Consider the following 24,881-nt stretch of genomic DNA (forward strand, 5'->3'; position numbering starts at 1 on the left):
TATATCTTTAGAAAGATACAAAGGGATATCATGTGAAAATTACATGTCCCTATGAAGGCTCTAGAGAGCAAAGGTGTGAAATTCCTGGGTGCAGCCTAACCATATGTAATTGGAAAATGTCTAATGAAATACATAAAAATAAAATACAACATGGATAATGTTTTCTAAGTCAGTACATGACCTACAGGGATCTGTTTCTATTTAAATTTGATAACAATGTTTTTAGCATTTATTCGTTTAAATTGTCCAACTCTGTGTTACCTGGAATAGTCTGCCATTTCTTTCTCCAGGTCATTCTATATATTAGGAAAAGGAGGCAAAAAAAGTTAAATGAGTTACCAGGGTCACATGATTAGTAAATATCTGTGGCCAGATTGGAACTCAAAAAGTGAAGTATTCCTGACTCTAGGCCCAGCATTCTATCACTGTGCCTCCTAGTTGCCCACCATTGCTGTAAAGGACATATTTGAAGCTATTTCTGGAGGAGGTGCAACATATGGTATGTAGAATACAGACCCCAAACCAATATATATATAAAATAAATTATTGCATCTCATTCACAAGACATTATATGATTAAACTAGTTTAATGAATCTGTCAGCAATTTCATTCATACTTTCTCTTCTTGAATAATTCTTGTCCCTGGTTCATCCACAAAAAAAATATATACTACTTTGAAAGCTTTTTTTTAGGTGATTTTTTTTTCTTTTAAACATTTTCTAAGACTATTTCAGGCCATCTGTTCTTCTTGTTTATAGTGAAAATACTAATATTAATGTGGTTTGATTATTTCCATACAATATCAAGTTGGGTGTCAGTAGAAAAAGGTATCACTTAAGTACCAACAATGCAAATGATGTTTATAGGTCTAAACTATAGGTCAAAAACTATGATTATTTGAACTATCATCCCTTTCCTCAATTATGCCAACTATTATTATGGAAATGACAATTTTTTTTGGTATTTTTGTTTCATTGGTCACTACAACTGAATAATTCAGCATCTACTGGCCAACAATCAAATGATAAACCACTCTCTAGTCAATTAGCTAAGCTAGTCCTTGAAAAGCAGGTATAATCTACTGACAGAACCATATGCAAAGCTTAGGAGAATGGCATGGGTATTTGTTCTGTGAGCATAGACATTCAAGGACCCAGTATCATTTCCACATGAATATAAGGCAGTAAAGTAAGACTATCATGAATTCTCTGAACTAAATGAAGGGTTAGTATAGCTCATATAAATATACATGCTTTTACCTTGGATAATGGGAAGAATGTTTGCATTTACATTTGAATTATAAATGATTGTGGTTAATCAAACTAAATAAAATAAAACAGCAAAAACATACAGAGAGAATGATATCCTTTATACTATTTCTACTGTCCAATTTTTGCTTAGTAATATAATTCCTACCATGTGCCTCTCCATCACCCTTTGGGAAACATGCAACTTAATCTTAGTCACAGGAGCTTGGAATCATTAAATTCATTCTGCAATTTCTCCAAAGCAATCTTCTTCCTATAATTCTGGGTCGAGATCATTGTCTATGGAGAATTTTAATTTTTCTCTTCCTTTTTTCTTTGTTTCCTTTAAAAAATATTTCCTGTTATATAGGATAGCTCTCTAAGACAGCAGGCTAGAGGAATGCTATGATAAATTCAAGTGACATATAAAAATTTATTTTTAAAAATCCAACACCAAAGAAGTTTAAATGTCTATCTGCTCTATTGGAGCCCCCTACTAAATGTCTTTCTCATTCACCATTCTATGCTGAAAATATTCTACTCAAAATGCAGTGATGAAAGGAACCAATTTAATGTAGTAATGGGCTGCGTAAATATATGTGTTGACATCTACCCTGGAGATACACATCAAATGATTTGTGATCTCATCAATATGGGTACTTCTTTTAATGATAAAGTTTATAATCCATTCAAGCTTTCTCATTCAGTGATTCTTGACCATTTACTCCTATAAATCTTTTATGGAGTGTTCACCCAATATGCCAGAGGCCATTCTTTCGTTCTAATGATACTGTGGAAAATAATAAAGCTCACTGAGCAAGAGAGTCAGACAAGGCAGATACCCAGAGACAGAGAGAAAAAGAAACAAAGACAGAAACAGAGAGAATCATATCTGTTTTGCTATTTCTATTGTCCTATTTTTGGTTGGTAATATATTTCCTACTATGTTCTTTTCCATCATCCCTTGGACAACATGCAACTTAATTTTTTGGAGATTAGTATTCCATGACTTGCAGTCATAAAGCATCACTAGGTGAATAATGACCATCTCAAGTAGGAGCTTAAAATCATTAAATGCAATTTAATTTGCAATTTCTCTAAAGCAATCTTCTTCCTATAATACTAGAACCAGATCATTGTCTATGTGAAGTGCTTGCAAAATAAATATATAGATGAACCAATTTTATGGGTCATGCATCTGATTATATATCATAGTCTAGACAAATGGCATTCTTCATCCATTTGGTTTTTCCAGTGTTCCAAGTCCAAGCGCTTTACAACTTGTTCCTTTCTTACCATTCCAATCTTTTTACTCTTTATTTCCCTTGATATACTCTATGAACTAGAAATATTGGTCTTCTCTCTGTTCCCTATGCATGTTATTCCATTTCTCAACTCTATGCCTTTTCAGTGATTATCCCCCAAGCCTGAAATGCTATCTCTCCTCTCCTCTAACTCCTGGCTGTCTTTAAGACTTGTCTCAAATCCCATCTTCTGAAAAAGGCTTTTGCTAGTCCTTGCCTCCTTAGGGACTTCTCTTTAAAATTATTTTCTCTCTACTCTTTCTAGTTCTTGTCTGTACAACTTTTTATACACTGTATACTCCATCAGAATGTGATTTTCCTAAAGGCAAGGACTATGTGCATTCCTTTATGTCCTCAGTTCTTGGTGCAGTGCCTAGCACATGGCAAGCAAGTACTTAATAAATGTTTGTAGACTAACTAGTAAGCCAATTTTTTTTAAGTGGCTATGGATCTCATTTAATAGGTTCTCTTAATATTCCAGGTGTTGTGCAGTCAGTAATATCACCTAGAGAACTTCATAATCTATATCCATAATTATAATTTAACCTCTCTTCCATTTGGTGCCATGCTAAACATCCTTCATGATAGCAGCAAACATTTTAATCAAGCACATATATCAGCATTTTGTGCCTAAACATAAGCACATGCTATGTACCAGGCACAATAATCAGCATTGGAAACACAAATATGAAAACAGTCCCTGCCCTCACAAAGCTTATAATTTAATGGAAAGGAAAGTGGGCCATGAAAAAAGATATTAAAAAAAAAAGAGGGGAAATGTGCCAGGTTAGGGATATGATGGAGAAGTCTAAAGGAATGCAACTGGGTAGGAAATGAAGAGAAGGCTGACCTGAGGATCCTCCCTAAATAGAGATTTTGGAAGAACTATTTGCCCCACTCACCAGTCAGGGGAAGATGGTTCTGAATCTTGCAAGATTTACGATATTCCTGGGGCCTAATGGATAATTTCCAAGGAGATCAATAAGTTAGGAAATGTATTTGTAATTTGTATAGTATGTGACTGTAAAGTTATAATTTGCTATAAAGACTGTTTCCTTCTTATACTTCCTTTAAAAATTCACTTGATGCACTTCCGGTCAAGATGGCGGCTTAGAGAAAGCTAAAGTTCAGATCTCCGGAAAACCCTTCCCGACCAATCTCAAACTATAAGCTCTTAAGGCGCCGAAATTCAAAACGATCAACAGCATAGACCCTGGGAATCCTCCTCCTGGACCTGGACCTGGATCAAAAGGTACGGCCCCCCTCAAAAGCCAGAACCCGAGATCACTCGGACCTAAGGGGTAGGAGTGCAGAGTCCAAGGCTCCGGGAAGCCGCAGCCCCGCCCCCCTCAGAGAGCAGGGTCCTCTGAAACAATAGCAACCCTCAGGGTGGGCAAGACAGCCCCACCAGCTGGATCCTGCTTTCCAAGTCTCAGTGAAAGTCACTGCCCTCGGAGCTCCGGGAAGCCGCGGACCCATCCCCCGCAGAGAGCAGGGTCCTCTGAAACAACAGGAACCCTCAGGGCCGACAAAACAGCCTCACGGCCAGCTATTCTGAAGGCAAGTTCCGGAAAGCAACCTGACCCAGTCCAGTCGAGGGGGCACCTTAGCTGGAGGAGAGTGTGGCCCCTGGTCCGAGACCCTTCCATTCCAGTTCCAGTGAAAGTCATTGCCTTAAGGCATACTCAATTTAACCCAGGGAAAGCTCATTTAGAACCAACAATCTGCCCAGGACTAAAGCCTCTGAACACCAGACAGAGATAAGAAAAGCTAATCAGCCACATTCAGAGATGGCAAACTCCACAGAAGCACAGAAGCCCCAAAATCCCAAGAAAAATAAGAAGAAAGGGGCGACTTTGGACACATTCTATGGAGCCAAAATACAAAATACAGAGGAGATAGAAGACCATACACAAGAAAATGCTCCGAAACCTTCCAAAGGAAATGGAAACTCTCCACAAACCCATGAAGAATTTGAATCAGAAATGACCAAAAAGATGGAAGCCTTCTGGGAGGAAAAGTGGGAAATAATGCAAAAGAAATTCACGCATCTACAAAACCAGTGTGACCAAACTGAAAAGGAAAACCAGGCGTTAAAGGCCAGAATCAGGCAACTGGAAGACAACGATCGTGTAAAAGAGCAAGAATAAATAAAGCATAGCCAAAATACCAAGAAATTAGAAGAGAACATAAAATATCTCACCGACAAGGTGACAGATCTGGAAAATAGAGGGAGAAGAGATAATTTAAGAATAAATGGACTTCCAGAAAAGCCAGAAATAAAGACCAAACTCGACATTGTGATACAAGATATAATCAAAGAAAATTGCCCAGAGATTCTAGAACAAGGGGGTAATACAGCCACTGACAGAGCTCACAGAACACCTTCTACACTAAACCTCCAAAAGACAACTCCCAGGAATGTAATTGCCAAATTCCAAAGCACTCAAACAAAAGAAAAAATCCTACAGGAAGCCAGAAAAAGACAATTTAGATATAAAGGAATGCCAATCAGGGTCACACAAGACCTTGCAAGTTCTACTCTGAATGATCGTAAGGCATGGAACATGATCTTCAGAAAGGCAAGAGAGCTGGGTCTTCAACCAAGAATCAGCTACCCAGCAAAACTGACTATATACTTCCAAGGGAAAGTATGGGCATTCAACAAAATAGAAGATTTCCAACTTTTTGCAAAGAAAAGACCAGAGCTCTGTGGAAAGTTTGATACCAAAAAACAAAGAACAAGGAATACCTGAAAAGGTAAATATTAAGGAAAGGGGAAAGGAGAAAAATGTTATCTTCTTCTTTTACTCAAACTCTCTTCTATAAGGACTACATTTATATCAATCTATGTATACTAATATGTGGGGAAAATGTAATGTGTAAATAGGGGAAAAAGAAAGACCAAATAGAATAATCTTTCTCACACAAAGATTCACATAGGAAGGGGAGGGGAAGAAAACTCCTATAAGAGGGAGAGGAAGAGAGGGGTTTTTTTTACTTAAACCTTAATTGCAGGGAAATCAACTCTGAGAGGGAAAAACATCCAGATCCATTGGGATCTTGAATTCTATCTTATCCAACAAGGGTAGGGAGAAGGGAAAACCAAGGGGGGAGGGGGAGAGGGAGAACAAAAAGGGAGGGAAAGAGAGGGGGGAGGGAGAGGGAACAAAAAGGGAAGGACTAAAAAGGGAAACATCAAGGGAGGGGACAAGGGGGACTGATTCAAAGTAAATCACTGGACTAAAAGGTAGAGCCGAAGAAGAAAAGGTTAGAATTAGGGAAGGCTATCAAAATGCCAGGGAGTCCACAAATGACAATCATAACTTTGAACATGAATGGGATGAACTCACCCATAAAACGTAGACGAATAGCAGAATGGATTAGAATCCAAAACCCTACCATATGTTGTCTTCAAGAAACACACATGAGGCGGGTTGACACCCACAAGGTCAGAATTAAAGGATGGAGTAAGACCTTTTGGGCCTCAACTGATAGAAAGAAGGCAGGAGTGGTAATCATGATATCTGATAAAGCCAATGCAAAAATAGACCGGATCAAAAGGGATAGGGAAGGTAATTATATTTTGTTAAAAGGGACTCTAGAGAATGAGGAAATATCATTAATCAACATGTATGCACCAAATAATATAGCACCCAAATTTCTAATGGAGAAACTAGGAGAATTGAAGGAAGAAATAGACAATAAAACCATACTAGTAGGAGACTTATACCAACCATTATCAAATTTAGATAAATCAAATAAAAAAATAAATAAGAAAGAGGTAAAATAAGTGAATGAAATCTTAGAAAAATTAGAATTAATAGACATATGGAGAAAAATAAATAGGGACAAAAAGGAATACACCTTCTTCTCAGCACCACATGGCACATTCACAAAAATTGACCATACATTAGCTCACAGAAACATAGCACACAAATGCAGAAAAGCAGAAATAATGAATGCAGCCTTCTCAGATCACAAGGCAATAAATGCCTTTGGGATGCAGCCAAAGCGGTAATCAGAGGTAAATTCATATCCCTGAATGCTTATATTAACAAAGTAGGGAGAGCAGAGATCAATCAATTGGAAATACAAATAAAAAGACTCGAAAGCGATCAAATTAAAACCCCCCAGCAGAAAACCAAACTAGAAATCCTAAAAATTAAGGGAGAAATTAATAAAATCGAAAGTGATAGAACTATTGATTTAATAAATAAGACAAGAAGCTGGTACTTTGAAAAAACAAACAAAATAGACAAAGTACTGGTCAATCTAATTAAAAAAAGGAAGGAAGAAAAGCAAATTAACAGCATTAAAGATGAAAAGGGGGACAGCACCTCCGATGAAGATGAAATTAAGGCAATCATTAGAAATTACTTTGCCCAACTATATGGCAATAAATACACCAATTTAGGAGAAATGGATGAATATATACAAAAATACAAACTGCCTAGACTAACAGAAGAGGAAATAGAATTCTTAAATAATCCCATATCAGAAAATGAAATCCAACAAGCCATCAAAGAACTTCCTAAAAAAAATCCCCAGGGCCTGATGGATTCACCAGTGAATTCTATCAAACATTCAATGAACAGTTAATCTCAATACTATACAAACTATTTGACATAATAAGCAAAGAGGGAGTTCTACCAAACTCCTTTTACGACACAAACATGGTACTGATTCCAAAACCAGGCAGGTCAAAAACAGAGAAAGAAAACTATAGGCCAATCTCACTAATGAATATAGATGCAAAAATCTTAAATAGGATACTAGCAAAAAGACTCCAGCAAGTGATCAGAAGGATCATTCACCATGATCAACTAGGATTAATACCAGGGATGCAGGGCTGGTTCAACATTAGGAAAACCATCCACATAATTGACCACATCAACAAGCAAACTAGCAAGAACCACATGATTATCTCAATAGATGCAGAAAAAGCATTTGATAAAATACAACACCCATTCCTATTAAAAACACTAGAAAGCATAGGAATAGAAGGGTCATTCCTAAAAATAATAAACAGTATATATCTAAAACCATCAGCTAATATCATCTGCAATGGGGATAAACTAGATGCATTCCCAATAAGATCAGGAGTGAAACAAGGATGCCCATTATCACCTCTACTATTTGACATTGTACTAGAAACACTAGCAGTAGCAATTAGAGAAGATAAAGGAATTGAAGGCATCAAAATAGGCAAGGAGGAGACCAAATTATCACTCTTTGCAGATGACATGATGGTCTACTTAAAGAATCCTAGAGATTCAACGAAAAAGCTAACTGAAATAATCAACAACTTTAGCAAAGTTGCAGGATACAAAATAAACCCACATAAATCATCAGCTTTTCTATATATCTCCAACACAGCTCAGCAGCAAGAACTAGAAAGAGAAATCCCATTCAAAATCACCTTAGACAAAATAAAATACCTAGGAATCTACCTCCCAAGACAAACACAGGAACTATATGAACACAACTACAAAACACTCGCCACACAACTAAAACTAGACTTGAGCAAATGGAAAAACATTAACTGCTCATGGATAGGACGAACCAATATAATAAAAATGACCATCCTACCCAAACTTATTTATCTATTTAGTGCCATACCCATTGAACTACCAAAATACTTCTTCACTGATTTAGAAAAAACCATAACAAAGTTCATTTGGAAGAACAAAAGATCAAGGATATCCAGGGAAATAATGAAAAAGAACACATATGATGGGGGCCTTGCAGTCCCTGACCTTAAACTATATTACAAAGCAGCAGTCATCAAAACAATTTGGTACTGGCTAAGAAACAGAAAGGAAGATCAGTGGAATAGACTGGGGGAAAGCGACCTCAGCAAGACAGTATACAATGAACCCAAAGATCCCAGCTTTTGGGACAAAAATCCACTATTAGATAAAAACTGCTGGGAAAATTGGAAGACAGTGTGGGAGAGATTAGGTTTGGATCAACACCTCACACCCTACACCAAGATAAATTCAAAATGGGTGAGTGACTTAAACATAAAGAAGGAAACCATAAGTAAATGGGGTAAACACAGAATAGTATACATGTCAGACCTTTGGGAGGGGAAAGGCTTTAAAACCAAAGAAGACATAGAAAGAATCACAAAATGTAAAATAAATAATTTTGACTACATCAAACTAAAAAGCTTTTGTACAAACAAAAGCAATGTAACTAAAATCAGAAGGGAAACAACAAATTGGGAAAAAATCTTCATAGAAACCTCTGACAAAGGTTTAATTACTCATATTTATAAAGAGCTAAATCAATTGTACAAAAAATCAAGCCATTCTCCAATTGATAAATGGGCAAGGGACATGGATAGGCAGTTCTCAGATAAAGAAATCAAAACTATTAACAAGCACATGAAGAAGTGTTCTAAATCTCATAATCAGAGAGACGCAAATAAAAACAACTCTGAGGTATCACCTCACACCTAGCAGATTGGCCAACATAACAGCAAAGGAAAGTAATGAATGCTGGAGGGGATGTGGCAAAGTAGGGACATTAATTCATTGCTGGTGGAGTTGTGAACTGATCCAACCATTCTGGAGGGCAATTTGGAACTATGCCCAAAGGGCGACAAAAGAATATCTACCCTTTGATCCAGCCATACCACTGCTGGGTCTGTACCCCAAAGAGATAATGGACAAAAAGACTTGTACAAAAATATTCATAGCTGCGCTCTTTGTGGTGGCCAAAAACTGGAAAACGAGGGGATGCCCATCAATTGGAGAATGGCTGAACAAACTGTGGTATATGTTGGTGATGGAATACTATTGTGCTAAAAGGAATAATAAAGTGGAGGAGTTCCATGGAGACTGGAACAACCTCCAGGAAGTGATGCAGAGTGAGAGGAGCAGAACCAGGAGAACATTGTACACAGAGACTAATACACTGTGGTATAATCGAACGTAATGGACTTCTCCATTAATGGCGGTGTATGTCCCTGAACAATTTGCAGGGATCTAGGAGAAAAAAACACTATTCATAAGCAAAGGATAAACTATAGGAGTGGAAACACCGAGGAAAAGCAACTGCCTGAATACAGCGGTTGAGGGGACATGACAGAGGAGAGACTCTAAATGAACACTCTAATGCAAATATTATCAACAAAGCAATGGGTTCAAATCAAGAAAACATGTAATGCCCAGTGGATTTACGCGTCGGCTATGGGGGTTGGGGGGAGGAAAAGAAAATGATCTATGTCTTTAACGAATAATGCTTGGAAATGATCAAATAAAATATATTTTAAAAAAAATAGGGGGATGCCCTCCAATTGGGGAATGGCTGAACAAATTGTGGTATATGCTGGTGATGGAATACTATTTTGCTCAAAGGTATAGTAAAGTGAAGGAATTCCATGGGACCTGGAACAATCTCCAGGAAGTGATGCCAAGTGAGAGGAGCAGAACCAGGAGAATACACAGAGACTGATACACTGTGGTAAAATCAAATGTAATTGATTTCTCTTCTATTAGCAATGCAATGATCCAGAACTATTTGGAGAATATGAGAAAGAACACTCTCCACATCCAGAGGAAGAACTGTGGAAAAAGAAACACAGAAGAAAAAAAACTGCTTGATCACAAGGGTCGATGAGTTTATGACTGGGAAAATAGACTCTACAAGATCACCCTAGTGTAAATATTAATAATATGGAAATAGGTCTTGATCAATGACACATGTTAAACCCAGTGGAATTATGTGTCAGATACAGGAAGGGGTGGAGGGAGAGGAGGGAAAAAACATGAGTCTTATAACCATGGAAGGCATCTATTAAATAAAATTTTTTAAAAATGGTTCCTTAACACCCTCACAACTATGTCACCTCTAGGAAGAATCTCTACTCTGTACATAATTTGATTATTTACATCTCTGTTTTCTTTAGCAACACTCCTACTTCTTCATGTCATACTTCTAGGACAGTGAGATAAAAAATCCATATGTGATACTGCTCCATTTGTCATAAAAACCTAGACAGCTCTTTTCCATTCTGATCTGTGTAGTCAGTCTAACATTTTTGTCCTGCAGGATCCTCAGCACAACTCTGTTTAAGTTGCATCTAGCATTGAGCTTCCCTGAATCCTCTCCTTCCCTCCACTCTTTCTTGGTGCTTAGTACTCATAAGCCTCTTTCACTCTCTTTCATGATATCTTCCATCCAAGCTTATGTTCTAAATAAATAAGTGATATCTGTGGCTGTTAGATCTTTTTTAGCAGAGATTTTCTTGGCTAAAGCAATCCTGAGGCTCTTTTGGTTTCCTTGATGGGGTGATTAATTTATATCACTTAAACTTCCATAGGAAACGATAACAATCTATCTTGAAATCAGTTTTTCATTCATTTCCTATTTTTCAGCATCAAGAATTGTTTTAAATAGGTTCAACTCATTTTCTATAGGTCAGATGACATGTCTCAAATGGAGATCATAGCTGTCTCTCAGTTTTATTCTTTTTCCAGTTTGATCATGATGTTGGTCTATGCTCTAAAAAATTAGTAATTTGATCATAAACAGATAACAAAATTGGAAGTGACTTCAATATCAGTAATCAGTAATTTCTGATTTATTAGAGTAAAAAAAAGTTCATTTTTTTTACTGTTATTGAGGGGCTCACAATGGCTAGATTCTACAGAATTTTTTAATCTCTATTCCTTTGTCTATCTTTTTTTACTCTTGAACCATGCTTTCTTTATTTATGCTTACCTTTGAATTTTAGTTATCAAGAATTACTGTATAACTAGTTTAATTTGGAAAGACTAATTGAGGTATTTTTAAATTTTCTTTACCTTCTTATCTTCTGCAACAGATACTCACCCCTGAGCTGCAATGAGCAAACAATCAAATAAACCAACCAATAAGTATTTAAGTGCCTATTCCATGATTGACATTGTGTTAGTTTATACAAATAAAGGAGGAAAAAAGTAAGGTAGTAACTGTCTTTCAATGAGATGTTTACGATTAAATAATTGCAAGATGTATTCCCACCCTGCCCCCCCCCCAAAAAAACAGTGGTTGAGACAGTGAGGAGGGTGATGGATTAACAACTATAATGGAGGGGTTGATTGGATGGTATTAATGAGAAAGAGAACAGAACCCCTCCAGTTAAGGTCAAGGGATGTGAGGAGTAGATGTTATTTGCCCCAGGAGGTAGAAGGAAGGGAGAGATAGTTTTGTTCCCTCCTACAGTCCTCTTTAGAAATGTCTACTTACTAAACCTGCCTTTTCCCTTTCTTCTAATAACTGTGATTTGAAATATTCTTCTTCCCTAATGTAAAAGAGAGAAATCAGTTTCTCTCCCCTCAGCTGAGCTAGTGTTCTTCACTCACACTGCAGTCTGTATGGTAGATAACAGTCTTTATTCTAATAATTAAATGGGTCAGGGTTAAACAGGAAAAATGGCTACAGGGTTTCTGGGTCTAGAGGAAAGAGTTCATGTGAAAGGAGGTTCCTGTCTAACTCCTTTCCCTCCCTCTCAGAGGTTCAGGTTGGGTGAACTCTGGTCTTATCATGGCTAAGCAATGTCCAGACCAAGGGGTGTAAGAGATCTTGAAAATTGCTTCTTGCTTCTTTCAGGTTCCCGCCACCTCTCTTTGGGAATCTTTGAGGGGATGATAGTTGGGTTCAAATAGGGATCAAGTCCAGTGCTCAGGAGCTAGTCTACAACCAGACCAGCTCCTTTGCCTTCTCATGAGAGAGCCAACTGTTTCACTCCTGGAATCTCCTCGTCTTCAAGATTCCAAGCCCTTTCCCCCACCCCTTCTGTGGATGGAAACCTTTGCAGTTCTTCCAGTCTCTGTTAAATCAAGCCTCTGGATCCATCCTCTATTACACAACTAAGGAAATCAATAAAAGCTTCTTGAAAGAGAAGGCAGCTAAGATTCCAAAAGCAAAAATGAGGAGGAAGAACATTCTGGGAAAGGGGGCCAGGTTATGGAAAGAGACAAAAGGAAGAGATACAATGTCAAGAATATGGAACTGCATGTGGACTTGCTTTTTGAGGTGAAAAGCTTTAAATACCAAAGAACGAGTGTGTATTTTAATGGAGAACCACAGAAGTTTCAAACTGTGTTTTATGTTCCATGGACATCTACTGCATTTTGAAACTTCAAACCTGAATGGTTAATCTAAGTCCGTTTCAGGTATAGCAGCTATGAGTATCATCAGTTCATACTGCTAATGTAACTTGATTTTGACTGCACATCTAAATTTCTGAGATTATAATAATTATGTGACATCCCATTCTTTTCCTAGCCAAGGAATATTCATATCTGTCACTTCTCTTACTCTTGCTTATACTCAATCATCAATTCAGATGTACAATTAAGAGCCTTATAATATAATGAGCATATTCCTCTTTCTGTCTCACATAGACATTAGCTTCATTATAGATGCCCTCTAATCTAATTCGAACATAAATCCAACTCCCTTTTACATCTTGGCAGTAGTCAAATGTCCATAATCCTCTAGTCCATTCTGTTTTCCAGACAATCAGGCCTTAACACAAAGCCATATGTACCAAGTAAACTATAGAAAAGGAACAGAGTAACAGCCCTTACAACTTCTAATGAGTCACCCATTACATATTAGATTTTTGTATATTTGGCTTAGAGTTAATGGCTATTCAGTCTTAACTAATTCACTGGTACAATCCACTGAACATCATAACAATATTATTTATATTAATAATTTATTTATGCAAATTAGTTGACTATTTCAATGAAAATTGCAAATAAAATAAGATTCATAATCCTAATCAAGAGGTATATTAATGATGGCAAAATTGTTTGTATTTTTAACTGATCTTTACTCCAATGATATAAAACTAACCTCTCAAAGCAAAACACGGTTCATGAAACACAAGTTACTGTTTAGAATATTCTGAAATTCTTTCTCAGAATCACTACTAAGGATTCAAATAATTAAGAGAACACATTACTCTCAGATACTATTTGATATTGGGATAAAAACAGATTCTATTTTTCCCATAGGAGTCACTAATAAACTGATAATTTATCTACAATCATACATTATCTAACAAAGAGATTAATCTTCAGGAATATAAACTCCTTGATCTCACTTTTATATTCATAACTATTACTACAAATTCTGTGTAACTGCTTGCTGATCAATTGATGTTTTGAAAATGAAAATGAATTATTTTCTCTAAACAGAGAAATAAGAAAAAAAATGTATTGTTCTCAAGTATCTTAGCACTACTTTCCATAACACCCTACCTCTGCCACCCATGTACCCCTGAACCCTTGAGATTTAAAACTTTCATCATTCCCTTCTAACTGACTTGTTATCTATTCCCTACCCTTGATGACTTATAATTGATAACCTACTGATGAATTTATTTGTTGTTTTTTTAAAGTCAGTTCCAAGTATACTGCCCAGGCTGACTTTATGCTGGAACAAAAAAAAAAAAAGAAAAAGAGAGCATGAGTGAGAAAGAGAGAAAAAAAGAGCAACAGAAAGAAAAGTACAAGTGGTGCAAGAGTACATTTAACAGTAAACAAACAAAACATTCATGGATTTTAAACTAAATCTTGCAGGTCTTTGAAAGTCAACAGTTTGCTGTTATGGCTTTCTTTCTCTTATTTAATATTTAATAAATCATAGAATGAAAGAATTTTAGAGCTCTAGGAATTTTGGGGAAAATATATTTTGGTGGTAACTATGTCAATACATTTGGTTTCCTCTATAATTCTATGTACTTTATTTTGTGCATTTAAAAAATTATATTGAGATTTCCGGGTCAAGATGGCTCCAGAATAGAAGCACAGCTCTTCTCTCCACTGATAGAGACTGTAATATTTATTGGGAAAGGAAATGGAGGATTGGAAAAATGGGGGATAATGGGAGGTTTGTAGCAGGGTATGGAGGAGAGAGGGGAGAGAGGGTATATTGCTTAGTGAGGCAAGGAAGGGAGATGCCCCCTGCTGAAACAGCAGGGGTCCGATAAGGACTCTTTGTCCTGGAATGACTGAACTCAAGTTTAGTTCCCTCTATGACCAGAAAAGATAGTCCACTTATCTGACTGCGAATTCAAATAATATAAAGTTTAATAACCAGTTGGGATTGGAGTTTTTTTTTTTCAGCTTCAGAATTGAGGTTAGGCCCTGAGGCTGGCGGAGGGTTCTCCCACTCCTGTCTACTCTATATAAGTCCTTCTTTGTCTAATACAGAATCTTAGCAGTAGACAGAAAGCAAACAAGAACAATTCTAACCTTCAGAAGCCTGTGTTTTCAGGCTGAACCAAGAAGAGCATGCCACTCCAGACTGGGCTCAACAAGCTCCTCTCTCCTCCAACACCAGGAAGCAAGTCCCCACCGGCAGGAAGGAAGTGCTAGTCACAAGACCCAACTGCCACTCCCAGTTGGCCCCTTCCCCCACAAACTGTCAGTCTTGTTTCCTTTCCACAAGACAGAATGCCTCAAAATGACAAAACCAAAATCAAACAAGCAAAAGAGTTCCACAATAGGGCACAGCACAGAAGGTAGGCAAAGTTAGGACATTTCCACTCTAAAAGTGGGCAAAATTTCCCCCACCAAGTGACCAGCTCATCACCCCTCCCCCAGTTCACCTATCTTTCCACAGTCCCAGCGAGCAAGGGACAAACTTATACGTTCTAGAAGGGAGCCTGGCTGAGGTCAACACAGACTTATCCATAAGAGAACTAGACTCAGAACACTGGGAGGCTGAGGAAATGTGGAGATAAGAGGGGGTGGCTCACAGCAAAACCAGAGAACTGAAAAAAGCCATCCGGCAAAAACCTCTCCAGTCAATACAGAGACTTCTTTATACTCCACACCCAGACCTCTTCCAGGCAATCTTTAAGTTCTCAGGGGCTAGACCTGTCCATAAGTGCAACAAGACTAGGGACCTCAGGAGGCTGAGGAAATGTGGAGATAGGGAGGGCATGGAGCTTGGGGAGAGAAAAGTGGCTCAAAGCAAAACCCCACAGAGACAAAAAAATAGCCTGTGGGTAAAAACCTCTCTAGCACTCAATACAGAGACTTGCCAACACTCCACACCCAGACCTCTGAGAGACAATCTGAGTACTTAGGGGCTAAACCTGTCACTAAGAGCAGCTGGACACTGCTGAGGACTGGGGAAAATATCCTCAGGACAAAAACCCAATACAAAGATCACACACATTCCTCACCTAGACATCTGATCATGAAGGAACAAGCCAATGGCCATCAACTCCCAGGAACTAAAATACACAAACACCAAAAAACAACAACAACAACAACAAGAAAACTGACCCATGATAAATTTTTATACAGAAAAAATCCAAACTAAAGAAGGGACAGCAGAAGATGAAAAACAATTAAACATACCCAAACCTTCAAAAAAAAAGTGGAAATTGGTCACAAGTTTTTGAAGATGTTAAATCCAAGATTGTGAGAAAAATGGAAGAGATATGGCAAGAAAAGTGGGAAATAGTCCAAAAAGAGAAAAACAATTTAAATAAAAGATAGGATCTCCCACTTAGAAATTGAAGCCCAGAAATCAAAGGAAATAATAAGCAAATTGAAGACCAGAAATGACCTGTTGTAAGCCGTGAAAAGCAGGATAAGTCAAACTGAAAAGGAAAATCAAAAGATCTTGGCTGAAAACCATCATTAAAAACTAGAATTAGGCAAATAGAAGGCAATGATCTCATAAGACAGTAAGAATTAATAAAGCAAAGTGAAAAGAATGACAGATTAGAAGGCAAAACAAAATATCTCATTGAAAAGGTGATTAACCTTGAAAATAGATCCCGGAGAGACAATTTGAGAATCATAGGTCAACCTGGAAACAAAGAGAAACCGTGAAACCATATTACAAGAAATTGTCCAAGGAAACTGCACTGAGGTTCTGCAACAAGAGGGCAAAATAGACATTGAAGAAGTCAATAGATCACCCGCTACACTAAATCCTCAAAAGACAACCCCCAGGAATATAATTGCCAAATTCAAGAGCTTCCAAGCTAAGGAGAAAACATTACAAGAAGCCAGAAAGAGACAATTCAGATATCAAGGAGCACCAATCAGGATTACACAGGATCTGTCAGCCTCCACACTAAAAGACCACAAGGCTTGGAATATGATATTCAAAAAGGCAAGAGAATTGGGTCTATAACCAAGGATCACCTACCAATCAAAATCAACTATATATTTACATTCAACAAAAGTATGGGCATTCAACAAAATAGAATACTTCCAAAAATTTGTAAAGGAAAGACCAGAACTAAACAGAAAATTTGATATCAAATACAAAAACCAAGAGAAACATGAAAAGGTAAGTAAAAAAGAGAGGGGTCTTATTTTTTGTTCTCTAAGGGGCTCAATAAGAACAAATTGTTTATATTCCTATAAGGAAAAATGTTATTTGTAACTGTCAAAAATTGCACTCACTATTATAGTAGTTAGAAGAATTATCCGTAGGTAGAAAGTGGTGTACTAAGTGGTGTAAAATCATATATAAAAAAAAGAAAGGGGGGGGGATAAAATGGCACCAAAAGAAACTTGAAGGAATAAGAAAATTAGGATAATCTATACTATACAATAAGGCACACGCGAGTGGGAGGGGAAGAATACAACTATAAGAAGGAGAGGAAGAGAAGGCTAAAAGGTAATACTCAAAACTTACTCTCAGGGGAATAAATTCCAAGAGGGAAGAGCATCTAGATCCACAGGGGTATAAAACTCTATCTTACCCTGTAGGGAAGTTGAGAGGGGAAAACTAAGGGGGTGAAAGGGGAGGGGAATTTTTAAAAAGGGAGGGAAAGAGAGGGGAAAGGGAATTTAATAGACGCTAAAAAATAAAAGGGGAATAAAAAGGGAAGGGGCGGAAAGGGAAGGTGGGGAGGGAAGCAATAAAATTGGGGGGGGGGAATTTGCACGGTAGCATAAAAAGATCACAAAAGAAAAATAAGAGAGGAATAAGAAGGGAGGGGAGAAAAAGGAAAGTAAAATAAGGGTGAGGATTAGGGGATATGATTAAAAACAGAACACTGGTGTAGAAAGAAATAATGAAAGATGAAAGGGCAGGACAAGGAGAGAAAATAAAAATGTTGGGGAATACACAGGTAGTAATCATAACTTTGAATGAGAATGGGATGAACTCACTCATAAAGCAGAAGCAAATAGCAGAGTTGATAAGAAACTAAAATCCTACCATATGTTGTCTATAAGAAATACACATAAGGAAAGTAGATATACATAGGGTAAAAGTAAGTGGATGGAGCAAAATCTATTGAGCCTCAACTGAGAAAAAGAAGGTAGGAGTTGCAATCATGATATATGACAAAGCCAAAGTAAAAATAGATCTAGTTAAAAGAGATAGGGAAGGTAATTACATCCTGAGGCAGTATAGACAATAAGGAAATATCAGTACATATGCATCAAATGGCATAGCATCCAAATTTCTAAAGGAGAAACTAGTGGAGCTCAAGGATGAAATAGAAAAATTATATTAGTGGGAGATGTGAATCTTCCTCTATCCAAACTAGATAAATCAAACCAAAAAATAAATAAGAGGTAAGAGAAGTGAATGAAATCTTAGTAAACTTAGAGTTAGTAGATATGTGGAGAAAAAGAAATAGGGACAAAAAGGAATACACCTTCTTTTTTATGAGCACATGGTACAGTCACAAAAATTGACCATGTGTTAGGGCATAAAAACATTGCAAACAAGTACAAAAGAGCAGAAATATTAAATGCAAACTTTTCAGATCAGGATGCAATAAAAATAATGATCAGTAAGGGTACACAGAGAGGTAAATAAAAAATTAATTGGAAATTAAACAATACAAATCTCCAAAACCAGTTAGTCAAAGAACAAATCATAGAAACAATAATTTCATTGAAGAAAATGACAATGATGAGACATCCTTTCAAAATCTATGAGATGCAGCCAAAGCAGTAATTAGGGGGGAAATTATATCCTTGACTTCACATATTAACAAATTAGAGAGAAAAGAGGTCAATGAATTGGGCATGCAAATTAAAAAACTAAAACGTGAACAAATTAAAAATCCTCAGATAAAACTAAATTAGAGATACTAAAATTTAAAGGAGAAATTAATAAAATTGAAAGTAAAAGAACTATTGAATTAATAAACAAGACTAGAAGCTGGTACTTTGAAAAAACAAATAAATTAGCCAAAGTACTGATCAATCTAATTTTTAAAAAAAAGGAAAGAAGAAAGTTAAATTGACAGTATGCAAAATGAAAAGGGAGACCTCACCTCCAATGAAGAGGAAACTAAGGCAATCATTAAAAACTATTTTTCCCAATTATGTGGCAATAAAAATGGCAATATAGGTGATATGGATGAATATTTACAAAAATATAAATTGCCTAGATTAACAGAAGAAGAAATAGAATACTTAAATAACCCTATATCAGAAAAAGAAATTGAACAAGCCATCAAAGAACTCCCTAAGAAAAAATCCCCAGAGCCTGATGGATTCACAAGTGAATTCTATCAAAAATTCAAAGAACTAATCCCAATACTATACAAAGTATTCGACATAATAAGTAAAGAAGGAGTTCTACCAAATTCCTTTTATGACACAAATATGGTACTGATTCCAAAGTCAGGCAGGTCAAAATCAGAAAGAAAACTACAGACCAATCTAGTTAATGAACAAAGAAGCAAAAATCTTAAATAGAATACTACCAAAAAGACTCCAACAAGTGATCACGAGGGTTATTCATTATGATCATGTAGGATTTATATCAAGGAATACAAGGATTGTTCAATATTAGGACAACCACTCACATAATTGACCATATCAACAAGCAAACCAACAAAAATCACATGGTTATTTCAATACATGAAGAAAAAGCCTTTGACAAAATACAATGCCCATTCCTATTGAAAACACTAGAAAGCGTAGGAATAGATGGGCCTTTTCTAAAAATCATAAACAGTATATTTTTAAAACCATCAGCAAGCATCATCTACAATGGGGATAAATTAGAAGCATTCCCAATAAGATCAGGAATGAAACAAGGATGCCCATTATCACCACTATTATTTAACATTGTACTAGAAACACTAGCAGTAGCAATTAGAGAAAAAAAAGAAATTGAAGGTTATTAAAATTGGCAATGAGGAGTCTAAGCTATCACTCTTTGCAGATGATATATGATGGTCTACTTAAAGAATCCTAGAGAATCAACTAAAAAGTGGAAATAATCAACAACTTTAGCAAAGTTGTAGGATACAAAATAAACCCACATAAATCATCAGCACTTCTATATACTTCCAACTTATTCCAGCAGTAAGTTAGAAAGAGAAATTCCCTTTAAAATCTCCCTAGACACTACAAAATACTTAGGAATCTATCTGCCAAGACAAACACAGGAACTATATGAACAAAACTACAAAAGACTTTCCACACAATTAAAGTAGATCTAAACAATTAGAAAAACATTAATTGCTCATGGGTAGGATGAGCTTACATTATAAAAATGACAATCCTACCCAAAGTAATTTACTTATTTAACACCATACCTATCAAACTACCAAAAAACTTTTTTTTACAGATTTAGAAAAAACAATAACAAAGTTTATTTGGAAGAACAAAAAATTAAGAATATCAAGAGAAATAATGAAAAAAAATGTGAAGGGAGGTGGCCTAGCAGTACCAGATCTCAAACTATACTATAAAGCAGTGGTCTTCAAAACAATATGGTACTGGCTAAGAGACAGAAAAGAGGATTAGTGGAATAGACTTGGGTAAGTGGCCTAAGACAGTCTATGATAAACCGAAAGATCCCAGCTTTTGGAACAAAAATCCACTATTTGACAAAAACTGCTGGGAAAATTGGAAGACAGTATGGGAGAGATTAGTTTTAGATCAACATCTCACCCTACACCAAGACAGACTCAGAATGGGTGAATGACTTGAATATTAAGAAGGAAACAATGAGTAAATTGGGTGAACACAGAATACTATACGTAGATCTTTGGGAAAGATTTTAAGATCAAGCAAGAATAAGAAAAAATTACACAATGGAAAATAAATAATTTTGATTACATTAAATTAAAAAGGTTTTGTCTCAAACAATCAAAACTAGAAGGGAAGTAACAAATTGGGAAATAATCTTTATAACAAAAACCTCTGACAAAGGTCCAATCACTCAAATTTATAAGGAACTAAATCAATTGTACAAAAAAATCAAGCCATTCCCCAATTGATAAAAGGAAAGGGACATGAATAGGCAATTTTCAGATAAAGAAATCAAAATTATTAATAAGCACAAGAAAAAATGTTCTAAATCTCTTATAATCAGAGAAATGCAAATCAAAACAACTCTGAGGTATCTCCTCACACCTACCAGATTGGCTAACATGACAGTAAAGGAAAGTAAAGAATGTTTGAGGGGATGTGGCAAAATTAAGACATTAATACATTGCTGGTGGAGTTGTGAATTGATCCAACCATTCTGGAGGTGTAAAATGGAGATTTGAACCCTAAACTTCAATCCCCAGAAGTCCTTGGTATTTCCCAGAATTCCCAATAATCTCACCTGAGTCTCCACCTGGGCGAGATCACAATAAGTATTTAACTGGCTCTCTGCCTCACATGCATGCCTCTCTCTACTCAGCCATTGCAATGGTGTAGTAAGTAACCTAACCACGGGCATTCTTAATTGGCTAATCAGCCATGGGTACGTGGTGTATTTCCTTTATTTCTTGATTTTCTAATAATCCTTAATTAACCTAAGAAAATATAATATTTCTATTACTAGAGACTAATTTAATTTTTATAGAGGGCAATTTGGAACTATGCCCAAAGGGAGCTAAAAGACTGTGTGCCCTTTAACCCAGTCATAGCACTGCTGGATTTGTGCCCCAAAGAGATAATAAGGAAAAAGACTTGTACAAGTATATTCATAGCTGCGCTGTTTGTGGTGGCAAAAAAAATTGGAAAATGAGGGGATGCCCTCCAATTGGGGAATGGCTGAACAAATTGTGGTATATATTGGTGATGGAATACTATTGTGCTCAAAGGAATAATAAACCAGGGGAATTCCATGGGAACTGGAACAACCTCCAGGAATTGATGCAAAGTGAAAAGAGCAGAACCAAGAGAACAATGTAAACAGAGACTGATACACTGAGGTAAAATAAAGTGTAATGGACTTCTCTACTAGTAATGCAGTGATCCAGAACTATTCAGAGAGATATATGAGAAAGAAAGCTATCCACATCCAGAGTAAGAACTGTGGGAAGAGAAACACAGGAGAAAAACAACTGCTTGATCACATGGGTTGATGGGGCTATGACTGGGGAAGTAAGACTCTAAAAGATTACCCTATTGCAAATATCAATAATATGGAATAAGTCTTGATCAATGACACATATTAAATCCAGTAGAATTATGTATCAGTTATGGGAAGGGGTTTGGGGGGGAGGGAAAGAACATGAGTCTTGTAACCATGGAAAAATATTCTAAACCATCTAATTAAATGAAATTTTCAAATAAAATAAAATAATAAATTATATTAATAGGGATCCATAGGCTTTATAAGTGAGACTGCTAAAGGAAACCATGACACTTTTTTTTCTTTTGACCTTATTTTGCAACTGAGGAAATTTATACTTAACCTCAGTAAGGAATTTGTCCTCAGTCATATTAACTTTTTCCTTTGATTTCAGTAGTCAAGAAAAAAAATTTTAATGGACCAAAAGGACTAAAAAACTCATTAAAAAGCAAAATTTAAAAGTTGGCATATTAATAACTACAAATGAAAATTCTGTTCCCAACTTAAGATGCACCTAATTTAAAAACAAGAATGAACTTTCCCCTAGAAACAATATGCAGAAATCAAAGGATTTTATATCTAAAACATACCTTAAAGAGATTTTAATAAACTTCTCATTTGATTAAAGTAGAAACTGATTAGAGAGCTTAAGCTGTTTTCTCACAGAAAACTAACAGATAACTTGCTTAATGCCACAGAAATAGTTATAGTGATTATGTTTGTGTGTTAGTCCATATGGTCCAAGGGAAAAAATGTCAGAAAGAATAAAAAGTGCTAGCTTTGAACTCTCACTGTAACACTTTCTGGCTGGGGGTAACACTGAGAAGTCACATAATATCTTTGTGGTAATACTTGTTTTGCCCAAAGGGTGCTTCTGAGGAAACTAATTTTAAACATTCAAATCTATCTAATCCATTCCACTTCGATCCAACAAGTATTTGTTATGTATCTACTATACAACATAATCTACTTGGTGAGTGCTTGGGGTTCTAAGACAACAAATTAGAGTTTTCCACTTCAAGGAGCTAATGTCTTTGTTGTTTAGTGATTCTTCATAACCCCATAGACCATGAGGTTTTCTCGGTAAAGATATTGGATTTGTTTGCTATTTCTTTTTCTAGTGAAGATCTTATATTCCACTACAAAAACGTGAATTAATAATATTAGTTTAATTGAAATTTTATACTTTGGACTGAAAATGGTAGAAAAGAAATCATGTTCTGACATTACTAACTAAACATTAAGGAACCAATATTGAAGAAATTTTTTGTTTCAAAAAAATATTGAAAACTATTATAGTCTGGGGAAAAGGGCAACAATGGAAAGAGCAGGTGGAAACTTTCAAGGACAATTTTGAGGTGGGGTACTTGTAATCTTTCAAAATATTTAGAGGTTAATGGAGCTGATTTTATTTAAATCTCATTCAAATCTCAAGGCTACTTTTCTGAATAGGTATTCAACTACAATTAATCTTAAGTTTATTAGTCATAATTAGAATTATCTTTTGATTCACGAAGGAAAGGAGGATCAGTGGGAGGACAATAGATAAAGAGAGAGAAAGATTATGTTATGAAGGGAAAAGATAGGAAAAGAAAAGAAAAGAAAAGAAGTAAGATCACAACAATTTGTGTAGCTGTGAGAAAAACAACTTGAAATAGCATTAACTGAGCTGTGGGGGAAAGCCATCCCTCATACTTGCCACCAGATAGCACTATCAGGCTAGGAAATTCTTCATTTGATTGGGAAGAGGTTCTAGGGATAGTTGCAAGCTATATATATATATAAACCATTCCTGCTTAGGGAACACCCCCAAGTAAGAGTTCATATCTTCAAGGTCATTTTAAGCTTTACTTTTTGTAAATTCATCCACTACACCTGGCAGTGTCCCTTCTATAGTAACAAGTTCTGGCCCTATGATTTCATTGGTTAAAGAGAACTTTAGTAATGCTAGTTCTCCCCTTTTAGAATGATAGAGAGCTGCCTAGAAGGGCACTAAAAGGAAAAGTGGCCCAAGGTCACATAGCCAGTATGTTTTAGAAGGAGCATGGCCTTATATCAGGCAGCCCCTAAGTAGGCATTTAATAAATGCAATTACTATTGATCTATTTTAGAAAGAATGTTACCTTTAAAAACAGAAAAAAAGATACTTTCCAGGTGTCATGATTTTGTAAATCATAAGCTCCTAAAAGGTAGTTTTATCTAGAACTCATGTGTATCAAGACGAACAAAAAATGGAAATCTTTTACAAGAAAGTAACATTTCAAACAACACACCTTAAATTTGCAGACATGGAACTCAGGGATTTGGGAATCCTCCAAGGCCATTTTGCTTGTGGCACAGCACAGATTCCCACTGCAATGATGACCACCTGACACCTATACAATCCAAGAGCTACAACTTTTTCCTATATAGCCATCATTCCCAGAAATCCACAGAACTTACTCCAGAAGGACAAAGACATGAAATAGAAGTTTAGAAAAAGAAAGTAATAAGAAGTTAGGTCAGGAGTATGTAAATAGACTAGATACTGGTCCCTTTTTTAAGGTGCAAGTTGCAAAAGTTCTGTTAAGAGAAAAACAGGTTTAAAAGATAAGTTTGAGCTTTTTGTAAAGGGAACAGATGTTTTCAAATCATTCAATATAAGTTACTCATATTTAAGGTTCACAAAACAAAAATTAAGGGAGGAGAACTTAATTTCACTATTCTACTGCCAAAGGGAGGGGAAACGGGACTATTTCATATGATTAAGTCAAATTTCGGTTTTGGAGAAAGGAGGCAACTTAAAGATTCTGCATAGACTAGGCTAGTAACTTATCTAGATACGAGGCTTTAGGAAGATTATCCAGGAAGAAGTGTGAAGAAAGAATTACAAAAAGATGAGAATGGAATCTTCCAGAGAACAATTGGCAGAATATTACAAAATAATTGAAGAGTGACAAAGAATGGCAGTGTGAATGGAGAGAACCAGATAATGTGAAATATTGTAGTAATAGGGAACAGACTGAATTGGGGAGGGGGGGACTGA

The 24,881-nt window shown here is 36.2% G+C and overlaps 1 protein-coding gene across 11 annotated transcripts in view; it reads right to left on the minus strand.

Annotated features, from left to right (window-relative positions):
• Positions 1–24,881, minus strand: part of NBEAL1 (neurobeachin like 1) — a 236,515-nt gene that overhangs the window by 52,778 nt on the left and 158,856 nt on the right. The gene's annotated exons all lie outside the window — the stretch shown is intronic.

Source organism: Monodelphis domestica, chromosome 8 (genome assembly GCF_027887165.1).
Source record: "Monodelphis domestica isolate mMonDom1 chromosome 8, mMonDom1.pri, whole genome shotgun sequence".
Lineage (NCBI taxonomy): Eukaryota > Metazoa > Chordata > Mammalia > Didelphimorphia > Didelphidae > Monodelphis > Monodelphis domestica.